The sequence below is a fragment of the Echinops telfairi genome, unplaced genomic scaffold (assembly GCF_000313985.2).
Source record: "Echinops telfairi isolate 266 unplaced genomic scaffold, ASM31398v2 ScPeMD7_21;HRSCAF=78, whole genome shotgun sequence".
NCBI classification, from domain to species: Eukaryota; Metazoa; Chordata; class Mammalia; order Afrosoricida; family Tenrecidae; genus Echinops; species Echinops telfairi.
The window spans coordinates 3267628-3277053 of NW_022103918.1; positions in this window are offsets into that span (position 1 = coordinate 3267628).

The following is a 9426-nucleotide window of genomic DNA, read 5'->3' on the forward strand; positions in this document are numbered from 1 at the left end:
TCTTCTCCCTTTGAGGCTATGTTATCTTGGTGATTGTTATGGGCTTGTTGGCTTTGGGTTGAAGTTGGGCTATCTGGTGTTCTGTTTGTGGTTGGTCGATATTAGTGTTCTGGCAACAGTGAGTTGGCAAGGATCTTCCTCAGGGTTGGGTGTCTTGCAGAGTATTCTTTAAGTTTTTCCTTGTCCTTGAAGACCCTTATCTCTCCTTTTATCATAATAGATAATTTGGCAGGGTAGAAGATTCTTGGGGAGGTGTTTTTTTTCTGTCAGCTTTTGGAAGATGTTACTCCACTCTCTCCTCTTCTTCATGGTTTCTGTTGATAGGTCTGAGCATACTCTTACCTAAGAGCCATTGTATGTTACTGTCTTCCTTTCTCTTCCTGCTCTTAGTATTTTCTCTTTTTCCTCGAAGTTAGGTAGCTTAACTATTATATGCCTTGGTGAGTTCTTCCTGAGTTTTAGCCTAATTGGTGTCCTCTGAGCTTCCTGTATGAGTAACTGATTCTCACTCATTAATGTGGCATGTTTTCTTTCTTGTTAGTTTAACTGTAGATTTCTTTGCTGTGTCTTGTTCTTTTAGGCCAATAATTCGGATGTTGTTCCTATTCATATCATCTGTCATTGATCTCAGGTTTTCTTCAGCCTCTTTTGTTATCTTATTTTCTTTCTTTCTCATCTGCTGATGTCTGCCTGATTGTCTTTGAGATCACTGATACTGTTCTCAGCCTCCTCTAGTCTTTTTGTGAGATCTGTGATCTCATGTGCAGCCTCTGCTACGTCATCTGTTAGCACCTGTATTTCAAGTTGGTTCATGGACTTCATCCCCTCTATCGTGGACTTCGTCTCCTCTAATGTTGCATCCTTAGTCTGTGTAGCTTCCCTCATCTCCTGTATTAATTCAAGCAGCCTTCTGAAAATTTTTTTTTTGTGTCAGATCCATATCAGGTTCTTCTATGAGTGTCGTTAACTCTGCTGATATGGTTTGTCTTTCTTGTTGGCAGTGATGTGGTATGCTGTTGTTTATATGATGATTTTGAAGAACTGGTCGCCATTTTTCTGGGATTCCAAGGTACCCTGCATTATTTTCTGTGTGACTGGCAATAGTGTTCTCAAGGGATGCCTGTGGCCTACTATGGAGGTGGGTCAGACTGCTGTGTACTTGTAGGTGCCTTGGCAACTCAGTCATCAATAGCGCTAAGAGGTTGCAAGCACCAGTGTGGACAGCGGTGAGGAGCTCTATTTGACTGGTGAATAGCTCCCGGTACAGTGATAGGGCTGTAGGGGGCAAATGTGCAGATGTTGGCCCCATTGTGGTCTAATGTGATATGGCCGGTGTGAGCTGGGAAGCTACCAGAATTGGGTCACTGATGCCCTTGGTTCTGGACTTAGGCTAGATTTGGGGAAGGATGCCCTATGGACCAGGGATATATTCTCCACTGTTCTGCTAACAGCTTGGGCTGGGAGTGACTGGAAAAGACCCAGGCCATGCCTGTCCCAACCCTGGGGGCTGGGCGCTCACTGGGTGGGCCTGCAGGGACCCTGGGCCAGGATTACCCATGGCTTCGGCTAAGGTGGTCTACCCAGCGGGCCTTCAAGGACAGGTTGGCTAGGAGGAAGAGGGCTACTAGAAGCTGAAGTGCCAGGTAAATGGTGGCTGCCAATCCGTGCAGACTGGGAGAGGCTGGGGCTGCGATAATCTGAGGCACCCTGGAACTGGCAGGCATCATACCTCATTGACATGGCAGGCACCACTGTATGGGATGAAGGAGACCCAGGTACTGGTGCTCGGTGCCCCCACCATCGGTGATCAAACTTGCTGTTGGTTAAGCTCTTGGGCCCTGGGTCGCTGCCAGGAGGGACCAGAGCCTACAGGCAGAATCTCCACCAAGCCCTGTGGAGAGAGGGGACCTCTGGGAGATGGGCATAGCTCCCTTGGGTGGGAGCCACGAGTGGACAGTTGCTATGTGGTGGTCAGGCCACAGTTTTGGGGAGCTCAGAATGACAGCTCTCCAGTTCCTGGGGTGGCGACCAGGCTAGGGGTTGATGGGTGGCACTGGTGAGTGGTGACCGAGGTGCACAAAGGTTGAATAGCTGGTGGGAAATCCCTGGTATATGGATCCAGATCTCTGGGGCTTGGAACAAAGCAGATGCAGGTCAGGGCCACCTTCTGGACATGGAGGTCCCCGCCCAGATCTTAGTGAGGATCTTTCTACTCACCAGAACACTCTCACTTGACCTCCTAGACATAAGACTCACCGGAACTCCCCATATGGACTGCTTACCTGGTATTATCTTGAAGCTCCTCTTCTTCCTTTACTTTTGAACTTGATTTATTTTGAGTGGAGGCAGTTTGTTTTTCTTTCTTTTTTTAAAAAGAAAAACATGCAGGTTGTCTAAAAATAAAATATATTTAAACTTACTTGAGAATAACTTTGTTGAATATAAGTCAACTAAATCACCCTGTAGTATTCCTAGATAAGCTAGAGTCATGTTGTAAACCACTACAGCTCCGTAAAGGATGAGGCTTCCTTCAGACGGATCTCTGTTATATTCCTGGGAAAGGAATATAACACAAGAATCCAGCCCTCATTGTGAGTTTAAAGAAAGGGAGTGGCCATGTTCCTAGCAGTGCCAGCTTTGAAGTGGATCCTTACACATTTAATCATCTACAAATGGAAGAGGTTAAATAAGAATAAAGAGACTAATACAATATGGGCGGAGGGAAAAAAAACAGTCCTTCTGTTTGCACATAAAGCAATGTTTAATCAATGGCCTTTCTTTGTGTGATGCCTTTCCAGGAAATCAGAAATCACTTTAATTATTTCAACATACAAGAAATGTGAAACCATTTATTTTTTTACACCAGCATGGAAAAGTTGAGAGGCCAAACGGGAAATGATAAAATAACCCATCGTGTAGGAATAAGAGAAGCCACTACTAAAGAACAGCCGTGGTAGACTGAATATACAATAAACGCCCTCCACACACACTGCCTTTGGGCATTTCCAGTGCTACAAATCATTAAAGGTACAGAGTTCCACATATTTCACCAGGGCCTACTGGTAGGATCAAACCAACCCTTTGATTAGAAGACTAACATTTTAATCATGGCACCACCTAGGCACCTGGATGTTCTACAAACCAGAAAACAACAACAACAACAACAACACTGCCACCAAGTTAATTCTGACTTATATCAACTCTATATAGGATTTTTCAGATTTTTGCAGGTACAGGGACTGGTGGCTTCTGATAACAAACCTAAAATATGTGAGATAAAGTCTCCTTATCCTCGCTTGTATTTCATCCTAGATATTCATCTGTTCTCCTGGAATTTCAGGAGACTATCAGTATTCTTCACCAACACCATAATTCAAATGCATCAATTCTTCTGCAAATATCTTTATTCGTTGTTCAGCCTTTATATGTATATGAAGCAATTGAAAAATACCTCTACTTCAGTTGGGGAAAGGGAGTACTTCAATCCTCAAAGTGTTATCTCTGCTCATTAACACTTTAAATAAGTCATGTGTAGCAGATTTGCCCAGTGCAATACATCCTTTGGTTTCGTGACTTCTGCTTCAATCTGCATTTATTGTGAATCCAAATATAATTAAATCATTGACAACTTCAATCTTTTCTTCATTTATAACAAATTGTCGTCTATGGTCCAGTTACGAGGATTTAAAAAATTTTTTATAATGAGTTACAATCCATACTGAAGACTTTTATCTTCATTAGTAAGTACATCAAGTTCTCCTGGCTTTCAACTGTGTCAAATGCATATTACATGTTGTTCATGGGCCTTTCTACAAACCTGATACACTTCTGTATATACCCGAGCTTCTCAAATTGTTTTCTTAGTATGTCGATTAAAGAAGCAAGGTGGAAAAAACAACAATAACTTTGATGCACACTTTTCCTGAGTTAAAACCATGCAGCAGTTTCTTAAAAAAAAAACACACAAAAAACCCACCAAAAAACAAAAATAACTTCTGTTATTTCATTTATGTATAATATTTTATTGCTTCAGTTCAACTTTACAATTCAGGTCCACATAAGTAATTTCTACACACATTGTTATGCCTACTTTTAAATTGGGATTTTTGCCTTTTTATCATTGAGTTTTATACATTCTTTATGCATTCTGAAAAAAATATTTGACAGAATTATAATTTGAAAATATATTTTCCCATTTTTAATTTATCTTTTCACATTTCTGATAGTGTCCTTTGAGAAGAAAGCTTTAAATATTGATGTAGTTCACCGTAGTCATATTTCCTTTACTGCTTATGCTTTTGTCTCCTTGTTCTTTTAAATAAATGTCTCTTGTTCAATGTACAGGTTCCACAAGAGTATAGTTAAGCCTTTGAGAAATCTTATTCTTTGAAATATTATCTGTAGCTTGTGAGTCACACAGTGGAGTGCTTTTGCATGGCCAGTAAAATACAAGTAAACAACTTGGTACTCTCTGCTTTCAGGCAAGATGTGCCTGCCATGAACAATGATATCCCTAGTGCCATGTTCTCTTATAAAACCTGCATGCATTTCTGGCAGCTCGATATCAAGGCAATACTACACTTATTTTTGAATGATCTTCAGCAAAATTGTACTTGGATGTGATATTAATACTATTATTGGATAATTTTTACCTTCTGTTTAATTACTTTTCTTTGGAATGGATAAAACTAGAGATTGAGTGGATGGCCAGGTTGCTGTCATCTAAATTTTTTGGACTGGTTCAATAAGTGCTTCCAGTCCTGTACTAACTAGTTTGTTGAAGCAAACATTTAAATTGGTATTCCATCAACTTTTGGAGCCTTCTTTTTAGCTAATGCTTTTAGGTGAACATTACTAGTGGGAAAAAGTACCTAAATGAGTTTTTAATTCACAGCTTATTTCTTTTCTTTTTCAATTTCAACTATAGCCTTTTTATTTTCATTTCTTTGTTGTTGTTGTCATTAATAAGGTGGCACATTCACATTTCAGACTATCAACTCTGCATTCAACAGTTAAAACTATTTATCAACCTCAACCTCTATATTCTATCCCCACCCCACATCCCCTCGCCCAGGTCACCATGCCTGCCCCTGCTTTCTCTTTTTCCTCTATGGACCTCTGCCCTCTTTTGTACTCAAGTCTATAGCTGACAATCTTGCAGCTCATTGGTTTATCTTCCTACCCTTGCCCTCATTCCCTTGGGAGCCTTCAAAGTCTGTTCCCATTGGTATGCCAATCTTTGTCATAGTAATGGTGTCATACTATAGTTTTCCTTTTGTGATTGACATACTTCGTTCAGCATAATATCTTTCAGGACTATCCATATTGAATTTTTGTGTGGTTTCACTGTTGCTTTTGAGTGATAGGCAGTATTGCATTATGTGTATGCATCAAAGTTTCTTTATGCCTTCTTCTACTGATAAGCTTTTATGCTGTTTTCAACTTTTTGCATTTGTGAACAGTGCTGTGATGTGTTGGTTTATGTTATGGCTATTAAATCTTTAGGGTATACATCCAGCAGGGGTATTGCTGAATCTTATGGAATTTCTATTCCCAGTTGCTTGACATAGCAACACATAACTCTTTAGAATCGGTTGCACATATTCACAGAATGACCAGCTCGGTTTGAGAATTCTAATCTCTCCAAGCCTAATCAGCATTTGTTGTTTCTTTTTTTAAAAATTGGGTTTCATTGTACATGTAAGGTGATATCTCATTATTGTTTGGGTTTGCATCTCCCAGATGGTTATGATTGTGAACATTTTGCCTCATGTTTATTAGTCATTTTGATGTCATTTTTAGTGAAGTGTTAGTTCCTGTCCGTCAAGAGAGTTTCCGTCTTCTTGCTGTTCTGGAGCCTGCATCCATCACTTCAATCTGAGGTTTCTGAGCTAACATCTTTCCATATTGCTTAATAACCCTGGGAGCTGTCAGAGCCTGCTTACCTTGTATTGCTTGGATTCTGCCAGCCACAGACCTGATATACTGATATCTACCAACTTCTGATTCCTCCCCTCCCCGCCCCCCCTGCCCCACCCTTCCCCCCAGTCTTCAGCCTAGAAACTTCATTGTACAAGAAGCCTCCAGCTTAAGATCTGACCCATGGACCTGACATCAGCTGGATTTAGTGTCGCCCATAACTGTGAGAGCCATTTTCTTTTGATATTAGCTTCTATGTTTGTATGCCCATATAAGTGTCACTGTTTTTGCTGCAGTAGAAAGCTATCAAAATTTCCATAGATTATCAATGAGTGAATAGAATCATTTCAATATATTAAAAAACCTTTATATTATAGTTTGTATAAAAATTTACAAATCATATTTTTTTCCATAAAAATGTATAAACATTTTGTTTTGTGAAATTGGTGGTAATCTCCTCAATGTAATTTCCCACTTCCTTCTGGGTTTTTCATTTCTGTTGTTTCTTTTCCTGTCTCTTCCTGCCTCATGAGCTTTGTCTTTGGGAAAATACCGCCTTTTTGTTCTCCTATGTTGGATTGTACTGGGATTTCATACCTTCCTCCCTGGGTTATTATTTACGTTTTAGTCCTGTCTATTGTTTGACTCAAAATTGATTCCTGAGGATGGGTGGAGTTCCAGGATTGAGAGGTTTTACAAGCCAAATTCTCAAAGCTTCAGCCATCTCTATTAGATCATTAAGTCTTCAAGGTGTATTTTGTCTTTCTGTTATTGATATCTGCCTTAATATCAATATGGGTTTGCATTATGCCTGATCATTGTACTTTTAGTAAATGTCCCATTTGCACCTGAAAATAACGTGTGTGTCATTTTTATGTTCAAGGTCACTTGGTTTAACTGTCACTGTGTTCTTCAGATCTCCTATAGACTTGTCAATGCTTTTTCTACTTGTAGCAACTGCTTCTTCTATTAATAATTTCATTCTTATTTTTATTTGGACTGGGTTTCTAGCTTCCTTCAAGCAATGGCATCGATTACTGATTTAGAGATTTCTTCCCTCTCCCCTATTATTATGATGGTAGTACTTATCACCACCACTCGTCTGTTGGTTGTCCTGCTGGGGTGGCTTGTGTGTGGCTATGATGCTGGAAGTGATGTTACTGGTATTTCAAATGTTAACAGGGTCACCCAAAGTTACAGGTTTCAGGGAAGCTTCCAGACTAAGAACAGACAAAAACCAAGACATCAATGTTCACTTTGGAGGAAGCAGCCAGTGAAAACTTTTGAAATACTGTCAGATACTGCAGGCCTAAGGAATGGAAGCAGAACATTGTCTGAAATCTTGGTGGAGGATGGGCCTCTCAGGTCTGAGGGCACTCAAAATGTGACTGAAGAGGTCTTGATTTCTTGGAGTGGAGTTGACCATGGTGACATGAGTCGGGTGAAGCCTGTGGTAGTGCAGCCTTTGGGCTCTTCATTTTCTGATGGGCACTACTCAAGTTATGGAAAACCAGTTGAAAACTCTGCTAAGGAAAAGAACTTGGAATGTGCGAAGTATGAATTTAGGGAAAATGAACATGGTTAAATATTAAATGGAACTCATAAAGATAGATATCCTAGGCATTAATGTGCTAAAATGGACTAGTATTGGCCATCCATTTTGATTCAAAAAATGATACAATTTGCTATGAATCATGGTCCACTGACAGGAAGAGATCCATAGTTGTACACATTCCAAAGAAAGGTGACTCAACAGAATGTGCAAATTATAGAACAATATCATCAATATCACATGCTAGTAAAATTTTGCTGAAGATCATCCAACACCAGTTGCATCAGTTCGTTGATGAGGAGGTCCCAGTATTCAGCTGCTGGATTCAGAAGAGAACATGGAACTAAGTATATCATTGCTGCTATAACATGGATTAGGCAGAAAGCAAAGAATACCAGACAGTTGTTTACTTGTGTTTTATTGACTATTCAAAGGCTTTTGATTTTTTTAGAACATAACAAATTATGGACCTCCTTGAGAAGAATGGGAATTCCCAGGCACCTCATTGTGCTCATGTGGAAACTGTACATAGATCAAGAGGCAGTTGTGCAAACAGAACAAGGTAATACTACATAGTTTATAATCAGGAAAGATGTGCAACAGGCTAGTATCCTCTCACTATATTATTAAATCTGAATGTTGAAGAAATTGTCAGAAAAGCCAGATTAATGGACAATAATGCACCATCAGGATTGGAGGAAGGCTTATTAGCTACCTGTGATATGTAGATGACACAACCTTACTTGCTGAAAGTGAAGAAGATTTGACACACTTGTTGATGAAGTTCAAGGATTGCAGCCTTCAGTATGGATTACAATAAAAAAAAATCATTTTATTGGGGGCTCATACAATTCTTATCCTCTCCCATTTGGGTCCCTTTGATGTCCTTCCACTGTCTTATGTTGTTAGCCAGAACCTCCCAAACAATATTGAATAGAAGTGGGAACAGGGGGCATCCTTGTCTTGTACCCTTTTTCAGTGGGATTGTTTTTATCTTTTTTCCATTGACTATGAGGTTGGCCATTGGCCTTTCATAGATGGTTTGTATCAGCTTGAGGAACTTACCTTCCAATCCTATCTTCATGAGTGTCTTGATTAGGAATGGGTGTTAGATATTGTAAAATGCTTTTTCTGCATCTATGGATATTATCATATGGTTTTTATCCTGTTTCTCCTTGATGTGGTGTATCATATTGATGGATTTTCGGATGTTAAACCACCCCTGCATCCCTGGGATGAATCCTACCTGGTCGTGGTGGATGATATGTTTTATATACTTTTGTATTCGATTGGCAAATATTTTGTTAAAGATTTTTGCATCTATGTTCATTAGAGATATTGGTCTGTAATTCTCTATGCCTGTGGGGTCTTTGCCCTGTTTGGGATCAAAGTAATGCTAGGTTCATAAAATGAGTTTGGGAGTGTGCCATCCTCTTCTATGTTATGGAATACTTTGTGGAGGATCGGTGTCAGCTCTTCCCTGAATGCTTGGTAAAACTCTGCTGCGTAGCCATCTGGCCCTGGGGCTTTTTTTGTTTGTAGATTTTTAATTACGGTATCTATTTCTTCTTTCGTTATTTGTTTGTTGAGGTCATTTATCTCTGTCTGAGATAATCTAGGGGAGACTGTTTTTCGAAGCTGAGAGACATGATGGTAGAAGTGTGTGGCCATTCTCCTCAGGTGACTTCTATGCATCACTTTATATAGGAAGCAGAACCATCAGCTGAGAGTAAGATTCAAAAGTGAGGCACTGGAGGTTTCATGAGATATGTTAAATGCAAAAGTAGAAAAATATTTGCCATTTGAACTGTTTTGCATGTGTAATTCTGTTACATTATGTTTATCATGTTTTTCACCCTTTCCTTCTTTATAATGGTAACATGTGCCATAGGAGCATTTCATTTTACTTGATTATTTCAAATGTACAATTTAGGCTTGTGCTGTTTTCCTTTTTT